The sequence below is a fragment of the Argopecten irradians genome, chromosome 3, assembly GCF_041381155.1.
Source record: "Argopecten irradians isolate NY chromosome 3, Ai_NY, whole genome shotgun sequence".
NCBI lineage: Eukaryota > Metazoa > Mollusca > Bivalvia > Pectinida > Pectinidae > Argopecten > Argopecten irradians.
The window spans coordinates 65,023,502-65,038,032 of NC_091136.1; the positions used below are offsets into that span (position 1 = coordinate 65,023,502).

The 14,531-nt window shown below is 34.9% G+C and overlaps 1 protein-coding gene across 1 annotated transcript in view; it reads right to left on the minus strand.

Moving 5' to 3' along the window:
- LOC138319790 (spectrin beta chain-like) overlaps positions 1 to 14,106 on the minus strand; it is a 194,996-nt gene extending 180,890 nt beyond the window's left edge. The window contains 1 exon segment of the mRNA XM_069262923.1: positions 13,917 to 14,106. The gene's annotated coding sequence lies outside the window, so the exon portion shown is untranslated.
- Positions 14,107 to 14,531: the final 425 nt, after the last annotated feature.

Below are 14,531 nucleotides of genomic sequence, written 5' to 3' on the forward strand. Positions count from 1 at the left end.
TTTCGCCCAACCAAATAAATATTTTTTTGTGAAATGCGATAAGCGGAAGAAAAGATGAAAAATACATATTAAAATATCTCAATTAAATTTCTTTATGTGTTTGAGATTGAACAAATGTGTCTTGAATACAAAATTGAAGGAAATCCTTGATTTATTACGGTGTCCGTCAGACAAAATAATATGCAAATGAAGCTGCGATGGATTGTGTTGTCGAAGTTTGGCGCATGCGCATTGTCACGCACTAAAAGTAAACAAAATGGCTACACGAAAGTGTGCGCGATGAAAAAAATATATCTGAATCGGCAACAAAGTGGAGGAAATTATATTGGATTAGGTAGCACCCTAGGATATCTATAGGGAATTAAATTCAGAGATGGCGTGTAGCAATAGAAGAAACAGAAGCCACATCTCAAGCGGAACTTGCCGGGATCTGTTGGGACTCGTGTAACGGCATTGCACGTGGTGAGTTAAATTTCAACACATATGCCAGCGCACAAACAGCCGCAGACTAACTACGTGTATATTTGGTGTACAAAGTTAGCGAGCGTATGATATGTATAAACAGTCCCTCGCACTTCGATTTGTTGTTGTTGTTTTTTAACTAAACATGCCGTGGCAAGACTGTCACTTCTATCTGACATTTTGTTGCACGCTTCGAATTCCGTTTGTTGCTGTGGCCTCATTTTGGAAAAAATACGTCATGTTCTATGTAAAGCTTGACTTCGCTCTATTTTTAGAGGAGTATTTTCCTGGTCAAGCTAGGCAACTGACCACCCATATTATTCGCTGTATGCATTGAAAATGATCTGAAGATTATATCTATGTATAGGATAAATTTCAATTTCGTAGTCTTTATATTTCATTGGGCGAAACCTACCTTTAAGGCTCCCAAAATGTATCACAGATAATTAAGGCTCATAAAATGTATCATAGATAATTAATGCTCCAAAATGTATCACAGATAATTAAAGCTCCTAAAATGTATCACAGATAATTAAGGCTCCCAAAATGTATCACAGATAATTAATGCTCCCAAAATGTATCATAGATAATTAAGGCTCCCAAAATGTATCACAGATAATTAAGGCTCCCAAAATGTATCACAGATAATTAAGGCTCCCAAAATGTATCATAGATAATTAAGGCTCTCAAAATGTATCACAGATAATTAAGGCTCCCAAAATGTATCATAGATAATTAAGGCTCCTAAAATGTATCACAGATAATTAAGGCTCCCAAAATGTATCACAGATAATTAAGGCTCCCAAAATGTATCACAGATAATTAAGGCTCCCAAAATGTATCACAGATAATTAAGGCTCCCAAAATGTATCACAGATAATTAAGGCTCCCAAAATGTATCACAGATAATTAAGGCTCCCAAAATGTATCACAGATAATTAAGGCTCCCAAAATGTATCATTGATAATTAAAGCTCCCAAAATGTGTCACAGATAATTAAGGCTCCCAAAATGTATCATTGATAATTTAAGCTCCTAAAATATGTCATATATAATTAAGGCTCCCAAAATGTATCATAGATAATTAAGGCTCCCAAAATATATCATAGATAATTAAGGCTCCCAAAATGTATCACAGATAATTAAGGCTCCCAAAATGTATCACAGATAATTAATGCTCCCAAAATGTATCACAGATAATTAAGGCTCCCAAAATGTATCACAGATAATTAAGGCTCTCAAGATGTATCATAGAAAATTAATGCTCCCAAAATGTATCACAGATAATTAATGCTCCCAAAATGTATCATAGATAATTAAGGCTCCCAAAATGTATCGTAGATAATTAAGGCTCCCAAAATGTATCACAGATAATTAAGGCTCCCAAAATGTATCATAGAAAATTAAGGCTCCAAAAATGTATCATTGATAATTTAAGCTCCTAAAACATATCATAGATAATAAAGGCTCCCAAAATGTATCACAGATAATTAAGGCTCCTAAAATATATCATAGATAATTAAGGCTCCCAAAATGTATCACAGATAATTAATGCTCCCAAAATGTATCACAGATAATTAATGCTCCCAAAATGTATCACAGATAATTAAAGCTCCCAAAATGTATCATAGATAATTAATGCTCCCAAAATGTATCACAGATAATCAAGGCTCCCAAAATGTATCACAGATAATTAAGGCTCCCAAAATGTATCGTAGAAAATTAAAGCTCCAAAAATGTATCATTGATAATTTAAGCTCCTAAAATATATCATAGATAATTAATGCTCCCAAAATGTATCATTGATAATTAAAGCTCCTTAAATATATCATAGATAATTAAGGGTCATAAAATGTATCACAGATAATTAATGCTCCCAAAATGTATCACAGATAATTAAGGCTCCCAAAATGTATCATAGATAATTAAGGCTCCCAAAATGTATCACAGATAATTAAGGCTCCCAAAATGTATCACAGATAATTAATGCTCCCAAAATGTATCACAGATAATTAAGGCTCCCAAAATGTATCATAGATAATTAATGCTCCCAAAATGTATTACCGACATATATATATATATATATAGAGCCCTACCTAACCAGTGTACTCAGAGCAGGGCCTGTATATATAGCCACTATTGGTAATCTACAGAGTGATATTCTTATATTCATCCCATTTTAGTGCAGTGCTAATGCTTTCAGAACACCGACTATAAAGTCTGTCAGATAAAGCCTTGGTTATTATTGGGAGTCATGTATGTGATAAACTAGCCAATGTGAATACAATCTCATCCTATACTAGTCACCATCAATCTAGATATAAACTTTTTTATTCATCACAGTCCTGGCTGCCTCAGATTAGACTCCCAAACTGCATACCAACAGGATCTACTACCACATTAATTAAATGCCCCAGCTTTAAACCCCGCTTTTGTAACTGCATGCTGTCAGCCCCATTAAGGGCCCCATCACCATGCATCTACCAGCATCATCCCATTATTTTGTGACATTTACATATCGATTCCATCAGAAATTTTCATAATATAAAACAGCTGAGCTCTATTGTCACAGGTAATGATTTTTAGCCAGGTAAATGGATTCGCTTCATACACCATTGAGACAGTATTTTCTAACATGGGTAATGGTATTGTAGAAGATCAATAGACATCTCGATATGACATCCATTACAACAGACTTAGTTTTTATTCTGCCTACTATAAATCAATGTCCTAATCACTAATTAACATGATCATAGATTTATAGTTCCTCAATACATAGTGACCACAACAAAATAATGTACGTAGTTTATAGTTCCTCAATACATAATGACCACAACAGAAAAATGCACAAGTTTATAAATACATGTACTATAGAAAGAGTCATTGATCTCATATTCTTTTTATCTTGCAACATTCACAAAATAATCTTTGAACAATATTGCATAAAAAGTACATGTGGTATTAATGCTTATTACAGGCTATTTCAGTCAAAGTTGTCAATACACTAGCAAACATCATTATAAGTCAGCAGGATTAGAGGTTATCTCATATACCCAAATATTTCATTCAAATTACTCAGTATGTGAAATTTGGTTGGGAGCAAGTTGAATTAATCTACTCCACATTACTAATCATACATGGTCTTTGAGTTGAAATAATAATGTAGATCTGCATGTACATAATGCTTCATTGTTTTATACTGACGATGATTGTATGGTATTTCCTAATGACAGTAAGGATTCCATACTGTTTCAAAATCAAAATGCTGGGCTTTTTTAACATCTGAGCTTTTTTAACATCTCCATTTCAAGAGAACAAGTTAAGATGTTGAAGATAATGATTTAGAGCTCGTAAACTCCAAATACTGTAAATCAACTTTCTTTCTTGACTACTAAATTTTGCGATTTCCATTTCAAAACAAGTCCATGATGATAAAAATTTGCTGATGTAACAACTGAATGATAATTCCAATCAATATATACAACGTCGTAAATATTAATTTGTGGAGAAAAGCTTTCGTAAATTGACTTGGATTGTGAAATTCACAAAAGTAAATTACACTTGAATGAAAGTTGGTTTACAGTAACTACCAATAACAATTCAAGAAAAGCTTTAAGACATCATATACTGTAAACCAATTTCTTTTCCATAATATGTAGCTGTGAAATATAAAGTAGTAAAATGAAATGAAAATTTCTTACTGTGTCTCGAAGGATATTAAAATATAATCAAGAGGCATGTTCAGTTCTCCCGTTCAATGTACAATACAGGGGTTTCGAGATTCCAAAATGACGGGGAAAAGTAAAACTCACCGTTTATTAGTCCCACCATTCAGTGATTACAACATCATTTGACGTCAGTTTCGTGAAGTCATACTTTACTTTACCCACATTGTTTTAGGATTTCAAAACCCTGTATTGCATAAATTTATTTTCAATGAAATTGTCTTAACCTGGAGTATGTGGACATATAAAAAAAACAGCCAGGATTTAAGTCACAATTATCAGCCCTGGTATAGACTGTTTACCTTACGAGTACTGTTAATCAGCGTAATGCTGTAACAATGGCCAATAAAGCTGTGTGCCAATGTAAATATTGAGACCTATATCAGTGGCTGTGTACCTCCCAGATACTATAACTACCCTGACCTCAAATCTCCATATATATACATAAACTACCAAGCCTGACAGGCCAGTCATTAAATTGTAGGTACCTTAATTACTCCAATCTGAGACTGCATGTTGACAATGTAGTACCTACTAACACATACCGAGACAGATTACCAGGCTCAATCAAAACTAAAAATCACATCACTTGTTTTGAAATTCAATCCAACCTCACACGATATAATCCACAATGTGATATTGACATTATGCCAACTTGTTCCTGCTGACTTCAGACATATTCCAGCCGACTGGTCCCGTTCATAGTATAAAGTAGTAGTACTTGGATATAATTATACTGCGATTTACTCAACTACTTAGGACATTGTCTACATGACCTATACGTTGACCTTTTGTAAAGTCAATTGAACTCCCACAATAATGAAGAAATGTGTCGCCTACACTAACTTAAAAATGAATGAATTCTGCTATTATCATGTTAAACTTTTCACAACGAATTGTGTAAATGATTTAAGCACCTGCTTTAAGACATTTAAGAAATAGCAGTAACTTGTATTTCCTAACATTCTAGTATCTGTTGACACCTGTAATCCAAGATGCTAACATTACAGGTAGGATTGAAAGAGGTAAAATATGTAAATGTGTATTGTGTACCACGGAATCGGTTTTATGCATAAACATTATTCCCTCATTCAATGACACTGTTTACTTACTATCCCTATAATATGTGGACCATAGTCTTAACTCCGCTGGACGTCTCTCACCTGTCTTTACCTGCCCACAGGTCAGTGTTACATATCCAGGGGTCAGTGCTCCCGTCTATTATTACTTCAGAATTACTAGCTAGTAAACATCTTGTTTTACATGATGGACATTTCCTGACATAAAAAACATCAAGTTTTTACAGAGACAAATCTGACTGATATTACAGGAAATACATGTGAGAAAAAGCCTGAAGAGCGTTAAAATTGTTAAATGTCTAAATTCAAAAGCTAGCTATGTATAGATGACGAGATCAAGCACATTCAAACATGGAACTGAAACTTAATTTCAACTTCAGGGATCAATTACTCCTCTTTAATCTAATAAGGAAACAGGCCTAGCCACTACTCACAATCAGACATTTAGACAGGGCTAAATTGACCATTACTTAAATATTGTGAAAATAATATATTATGTGATTATTCAGGGCTAATAATTAGCATAAGCTGTAAAATTTAAATACTATCATTAGAGATTCTCATTTGTTAATTAAATATGTGCAAAGGACAGGGTAAAATGTTTAATTATCATAACATCTCCATTAGTTTGTGGATATTTATTTCATTTCCATATAGTAGGAATCTATAATAGGCAGAGACACCTATGAATTAAAACAGTATACAAAAGCCTGCTGTCATTCAACCACGCTGAGATTGGTGAATATAAATGGCGGACAGTGTGTAGGGCACATTGGACTTCTGATTACCAAACCAGTGACCCAAAGAATACATTTATCTTATTTCATGTCCATAGACACTATTCATGGATGAAAGCACTACAAAGGCCTGTTGATGAAATATGACAAGTATGTAGGAATGGTGTCGAGGAATGTCCTTGTTCACACCAAACTTTCAGTTATAACCACCTGTAGGATTATATTTATTTACATATGGATTCATTAAACACTGAAACAATCCAATCAAATATGGATTTCTCATCAAGTTCAAGATATCTATAAGTTTTATTTAACATAAAACAAAACTGTGATATTCCTTAACACATACCTAAAGGTAATCACAAATTTGAGTTTGGCATTTCTATACAGGAATATCAAACAGACCTCAGAATTCTAATTAGTCTTATCAGATTCATCTGACATATCCAAAGAACAGCTGGTTCACTTGTTATACAAAACAGGACATTCTATCTGCTTACATATCACCAATATTTCCAAAGTAAGGGAGATCGTTCCACTCGTGACCAGTCATATTAATACAGTACACCATTCATTTCTTTTAATTATGAAGAAGAAATCTTTTTAAATCTTTGAGACTCAACTTTTACATTTCAGCAAGTAGTAGCTCAAAACTGTTTACAAGGAAGCCCTTCCTAAGCTTTTACACCTTATTACTTATCAAATGGTTTACCAGAGGATTATAAGGACAAATCTTCTCCCAAGCTATTCTTTTATAACTTGAAAAAAAGCATTGAGAATTTACTACAGAAACTTTATTTACATTGTTCTGTTTACTTAATTTACAATGTCATGGCACACATTTCACCATACTTTTGACACTAAAAGCAAGCTAGAATAAATAATAATATTGATATTCTTACTAACATGAACAACAACAATTTTGCAATACACCAATGGCCATGAAGAATAATAAATGACAACAGCAGGGACATTGTCCCCACACCCACCTCGTCATAACTAATCCTGTCAATAGAACAAATCATGTGGATGAAAAACATTTTTTATCATCTGCATTATCATGTGTTGGTATAATTACTAATTAGAAGCAGAGCATATCATATAAACAAAAATTCAAGACACTGACAAAAATACCTGTTCCCTGCACTCATTATAGTGTTATCTAACTGAAACTACACTCAGCAAAGACATGTCACAAATTCAAACTTGATCATGCTTGTATGCTTCGATCAACCCAGGGATATATACTAATCCCAAACCTTCATACCTTGGCTACTAACTGGGAAATGACTGCTAGATTGAAGAACAGAAGTCAATTGAGACATTTAGACAAGGGAAACCTGAGAAACTTAAAAGAGGATGTTGTACTGTTATCATTAACTCCATGCAGTGTTACAATCAGAAGTATATCAGGAGACACTGAGATGTGTTAGCCTAGATGGTTAGGCTGGACAGGTAGTGATGGATGGGCAGGTATGTCCTGTCTGTCAGCACCAACACAGACAGGTATTGTATCCCCACACATACCTACTAATGTTCCCAAATCAGGGCACTAACTCCTACCTGTCAGGTGTTACAAGGTGTTACATATGTACACCACAAAAAGTGACCACCAACCTGTCACAGCAATGCTATGAATACACCACAAAAACTGACCAATGACTAAAACAATGATAGCAATGAACCTTTTGACATCAATAGCCAATAATATCAATGGGGTTGCTCTTCAGAGGAGATATATTACTAAGTTAATACAATTGTTATTAGTGTAATTAATACTGTACAATATTGATTAGAGATCCTTAACTTGATATCAACAATTTCCAATACTATTTTTTCCAATGTCCTCTACCGTCCTGTTCAGTCGTAGAGTAACTTGGTCAGAATTTTAAGGCCACCAGTTAGTAAACAAGCCAGATTCTTTGAAGGTAAACAGCTTGAATGATTTACAAGTCAAGATATGTACTGAGGTCATGAAGTTACCATTTAAATCCTGATCTAAAACTTCAAATCAAGGTCTTATATAGCAAATAATCTTGTTCTGAAGAAGATTTTAATCTGTACCTGTCCACAGCTTTTTAAACATTGTGATTTACTCTGATGACTAATACAGAAAAAATATTCAACTATATCAAAGTATCTATTCATAGTTGTAGAAGGAAAACATTAATGACAACTCCTCAATTGAAATTGGATAAAATAACTTAATGCACAGTAGGAGTACTTATCATGTATAAAGAAAATGCAAAAACGAGGAGTTATACCTAAGGTTAATTGTTATATTTCATGCAGATATCAAAGGATGATGGATAATTGTATATAGTAGTTTTGTATGTAAGATGTACTTACCTGGAGAGTTTACCTACATCAGTACACTATATTCCCTAATCAGTACTGATCAACACTACACATGCACACAGCCCACAGGCTGGCCATTGACAAAGTGTGCTGACAGCTTCCACCCCGAGCATGACTAGATCCACAGATATGGGACGCTTGTAAATAAATATTCCCCTTATCAATGGGAAATATTTTGCCTCTTCAAATCTGGTGACCTGGCATACTATATGTTAGGGGTGAGGTGGGATCACTTACAGAGGAGGTATTCCATGCGATATGGGGGCGGGTGCATGGACTGCCTTCACTCTGACAAGACATTAAAAAAAAAATAATAAAGATGCCCGATTAGCTAAAATTTTAGCTGCTTGTGAAAGTAAGTTTTGAAATTTAATTTGTCAATCATTACAGTAAATGCTTCCCAAGTTTTCAGAAATTTTAGTGCTCATTTAAATACTATACCAGTAGATAGTTGTCCCGTAATCTCTACATATTGAGGGAACCATGATGGATGTAAGTCCTTACAAATAAATTTTAACACCCCCCCCCCCAATATAGTGGGGAAAAATAGTCTACTGGAGGATACAGTATGCCCCAATTGAGACATGCTTCCTCAGGTTTCTATTGCAGTGGCCCAGACGTAGGTCACCTAAAATGTACCTCTCACTCAATCATGGCTGTACATTTTTTGAACAGTTACATCATGAGGTAGGACAGACTGTGTGACCTTGAGGTTTGTTGGTACAATAAATCTATGTCATTGTATTTACAACACATATCGTTTACTACTATCAGGCTTCTCTCCATTACACAATCTCTGCTTTAAGTGCATATTGTAATTTACATTGTGTACATTCTGTATGTATGTGTGGTTTATGTAAATTTACCTGCCTCAGGTATGCTGTAGACGAGGAAAGTATTTCACCATGGATCACTCACCCTTTTCAAGGTTAAAGTAAGATACAAATACCTCATATGTATTTTATACACATTACACAAACATATTTTTAACGTTTATCAAATTTATATGAGATAAACTGCAATATTGCAGCTGAAAATAGGTACAATGTACCTCAGAAATTCTTACTTGCTTGGTGTAATGTTTCAACTTGAATGACAAAAAATTGTCTGCAAAGATTTCAAAAGTAATCTCAAAGTTTCACCAAGATATTTAATCGTCCATATTTAGCCTAGATATTCAATATGAAACATTATGATCTTAGCTTATAAAATCAGAGTGTTCCGACTGCCCTATGGGGTATATACACACTGTCGGTACACACTGTCGGGTATATAAGGATTTTTGGGTCAAGTCTTTGTTTTGGTAAGACACCCAATGTACTGTGGTTTCACACCCCAATAAATATAAAAGGATATGTGTATTTTAACACGTACCAACATTCCATGAAAGTTTAGAGTGGACCCCGCCTCTTTCCTATACCCAGTAAAGTATATGTGTACCAGTGCTGGGTGGGTCAATCATTATACTTACAAGAAAATAGATACAGCATTAAATACACATAAACAAAACTTTCCACTATAGATTTACAAACAAGTTTACACACTATATAGTATACTACTTGGCTACAGGTGCAACAGTCACCTACAATGAACCAGGTATGAGCAGTTCACACACTACTTTTCATGCTCAAAATACTCAAGGCTTTGTTTCTTCTCGTAAAAACCGATTTAATAAAAGTAAATATAGCAAATTGAAATACCTAAAGCAAATGAGGCTAAAAAAACAAGCCATTGAATCACCTTATACCCTTACTACAAGCATTCACTGAGGCTAGCCAGTATGTCTTACATCATTTATATATTTGTAGGAGGGACATTTTTATATAGCTTTGTGTTAATTATTGTTTTTGTTTGTAGGACTTGTATTGATTTATTTTAAGTCGTCGTGTCCGAGCGTATTTACGATTGGCGTCCGTGTGTCAGGTACTTTGTCGTTTGGTGTCGTTGGTGTCTGTAACGTCATATTGGTCATGTGTAGGTCTAGCGTTTTGATTGGTCAGTGTTTGTGGTCATTGTCTTTATGTGGTTTTACGGACAGTTGGCGGGAGTTCGTCTGTAAGAGCGGACGGTGTAATAGACTGACTGTAATGTGACGCCAACAGCTTGAATGTAAGTAGTTGTATATAACATGTTGCATAACATCACCTATTTATATTTATTTATATCTATTTGTATTATCTTTATATGTAGCGGTAAAGCTACGTATAATATACATATCAGGAGAAAGATCCGATGAATATTTTTTAATTCATATATTGTATATGGATCACCGACAGATTGCTATGATCCATGTGAAAATGGTGTATTTTGAATATTTAGTCCCTGTCATCTGTGTGGAATAGTGTTGTAAATGAGTGTATTGTGTTGTTTGTAGATTGATGTTATATATGTGAGCCTCACCCCGCACATGTACCGTAATCACCTTGTATGTAAAGGGGATCTTACATACCTTGCGCCACACACAGGTACGCTACATTATCTGCTATTTCATGTACTGTATAGTTTGCGTATATTGTGCAAATGATAATATAATTTACTTTGGCATTTTGTATCAGTATACGAGATGTGTATCAGATTAATTGTAAGAGTTACGTCCCTTTTTGATATGTCATGTATATGAGATAACGTGTGTATGTATTGGTTAGTGTGTAATCTGTTTATTTGTATCTGTTACAGGGTTTTTTGTAATGTTTCCAATAAATCCTGGTTCCTAGAAACTTAGCTTAAGGGTTGTGTTTTGTCTCTAACCTACACCCCGTTCACATATTGGATCTCCTTTCTGTACCTATACTATGATATAAACAACTTTTAATTAACCTGTCCTCTTATTCACAAGCAATGGCCTCAAATTTTGATTCTGACTTTTTTATCCTAAAATTGCTTCATATGCATTCTGGAATCGTTGGTTGGAGGACCTAACCAGAACAAGGTATCAAAGGGCCTTAACTCTGTTTATACTTTATTTAGACTATAGCCATCTGCAGTGTCTAAAATGTTAAATTCATCCTGCAAAAGTGAGCTTTTTTTTCAAGAGAGCACTTACATCATACATGGAGATTGGAGAACTTTTGTAGTGTGAAAATAAACCATTTAAAAAAAAGAACAATTTGTTTTAAATTGGAGACTATCCTGAGTAATCCTGACTAAATATTGCTAGTATGAGTGAAACACAACAAAAATGCTGAATATGGTATTCTGGACTTTGATGGAAACAATACTCGACTTGATTTCTACAATCATTCCATTTTATCCTTGTGACACAATGAAATGTTATGTATATAGACGTCCTTAAAACTAAAGATTGTGAGCATGCATAGGCTTAGGGAAAGTAAAAAAAAGCATATAAATGTATTATATAAACTCTGCAATGTGTCACAGTTTGTAAAACCACTCCCCTCACACCACACCGTTATCTATGTCTAAATACAACTATGATATCATCTTAAATCATGAATACATTTATGGTTTCAATCATTTTGTCATAAAATATTCAAACTTGATTTAGATTAACTTACCATTCATGTTATGACTTTTGTTCAATCTCTAGATGAATGGCTCAGAAATATGCATTATACACCTGTTAGAGAACTCGTCCAGGTGAATTGAATTGTAAACATTGAAATCTATAGTAGGATAGAAAACTCACTATTACAGAAGGGCACCTGCATGACTCAACATTCCTGCATCGTAAACGATGATTTAATCCGTACAGGAAGTCACCTTGGACAGCGTTTTACACCATGGTTGATAAAGTGTGGCTTATCCTCTTTAGTCAAAGACCCTAGAGGTTAAAGGCAAATAATATCAAACTTTCCCGGGTAATCTGCCAGGACTAAGTGAATGTATAATATCTATTTCAGTAACTGATGCTTTTCAATAGCCCCAGCTTATCTAATGACTTCCTGATATAGGTGATTCTGAACATGAAAACACATTCCTGCCTAGTAGACATACCAAAGCTGGGGAGGAGCATTTAAGAAATGCATGAAACTAAATGTTTCTTAAAAGGCAGAAGTAATATGGCATGATTATAATGTCACTTTGATCTTATTCAGTACAAAACTCTGCATTTTGAAGTTCGTTTGCATGACATAACTGGGTCCTCTGTCTTAATTAACTCACTGAATCCTGATAACTTATGTTTGGAGAAAAAGTTTGAGTTTATTATAACCAAACCTGATGTAGAATTCATGATTCTATGAAATAAAAGATAAAACTACTTCTACAAAGACGGGAACAATTGTTTACTCTGTAACCACAATACAATAATCTCCGCACACTTTAAACACTACATAAATCTACTATTATATTTATATTTACGGGACAGAAGTAAATCTGCCAGTCACCGTACATGTATATATCATATCACAATGCTATTGGGTTTGCAGCCATACATTCACTCTGAGGTATAACAAGTCAGCATGATCTAGAGAGTCACAGTGATATTATTGTTTTCCAATAATGAGGTTATGACCATAAACAACCACTCATGGTATTAATATTCCATAGCGATGATCCAGGTCTGTTAGGGAAGTATGGATACAGTGAATGATGGATTGGGCAGTGACAGGACTAATATAAACACTATAGACTCGTGTGTAAATACCAATCATCTATGTAATCAGCCTTACTGACACAGGTGCTTCTATACCAGTGGCCAGGTACCTCTGAAGTGTGAGGGGGTCTACCTGGACAGCATGGTAAAACTGCCTCTCAAGTAGTTGTAACAGTATATCAGACTGCGTTACAAGGACCAATAAATTAAGTTTGTACACAAACGTATGTTATACTGTCAGGGATGATATTTCCTTTGATTAACTTCGTCATAGCTTGTTTCACAGTTAACTTAATGCTATGGTTATAGGATTTTGTAATTATCAAAATAAACTATGTATATATCAACATTTTTAGTTTACCAAAGGTGCAAGAAATAAGGTCACTAACAGGCAAAATCTACAGCAAAACTTACAAGACTTCTCCTTCAAAAGTTAAAATATAACTTAGCGGTATCCTATACTCATGATGTAGGGTTAGGTTTATCACAGGTAATAAAGGTACGTTGTAGGCAAAGACAAATGAGTTACTGAAGATTTTCTTTATGTCATCCAACATTCAAAATTGGCCATGTCCATGCAACCATATAGGTTTGGTATCTTGTAAATAACCAACCCACATAATTGAACCACTAATACAGACCTTACCAGACACCATTAAACATTGGACCGAGACTGTCACAGGGTACCTGCTAGTAGGGCCTAGAACCCCTCATAGGGACATGTATGTCACGAGTAAACAGCGTGCGCGCGTGGTACAAGGAGCATGCATTTGTCGCGCACGTTTACAAACAAGGTCATTGAAGTGTGATGGAGTCTATAAATATGCCTGTGTGATGGTTACAAGTCAGTGACACCACCACGACTTTATGATATACAATATTTGGTGAAAGTTTATACGGGATAAGAGAGTTTCAAACCTGTCCCGTACCCATGAACAGAAACCGGATGCTGACCAGCAGGCGTGGAGCTGTGACGAGCCACCGTCCGACACACGACTTACCTACAAACACCAAGTTTACCGTGGCATCCTCTCCCGAACTGAAATTATTACAGGAGAATATATATATATCCCTCTTCTTATTTATGAAACACCAATCCACATTCAAATTTAAATGAATTTAACGAACAGAGTGTGCATGGAATGGCTGCCACCCGACGATAGTGTATACCTGATACAGGTGCGCCAACTAAAGCGACCTCTGGCGACAAACACGAACGCTATTCGGTGGGCGGTGCCCCAGTGCTATTTCAGCTACCGGTTTATTTACCTGTAGAACTCGCACACCTTGTTTCGGTTTGTGTGATAATACACGGGACATATTAAATGTATGATATGATCACACGGCTGAACTATCTAATCGGACGTGTATCTTGTTCATCAAGGTATATATTTAGTATTAAAAGTCGGTCATGTCAACTGATTCAAAAACATGGGATATTATTAGGACTATGTACATCGGACGCACAATAAGGAAACATTACTTTATTTGTGGTAATATTATATCACTGACTAGAACTGCTGGGTAACAGTCAAAGTATTGAAATTATGTGATCGATTTCGACCGTTTCGTCAATGTAAATTACTAGTAAGAAAATAATAAGCAAATTGTACATA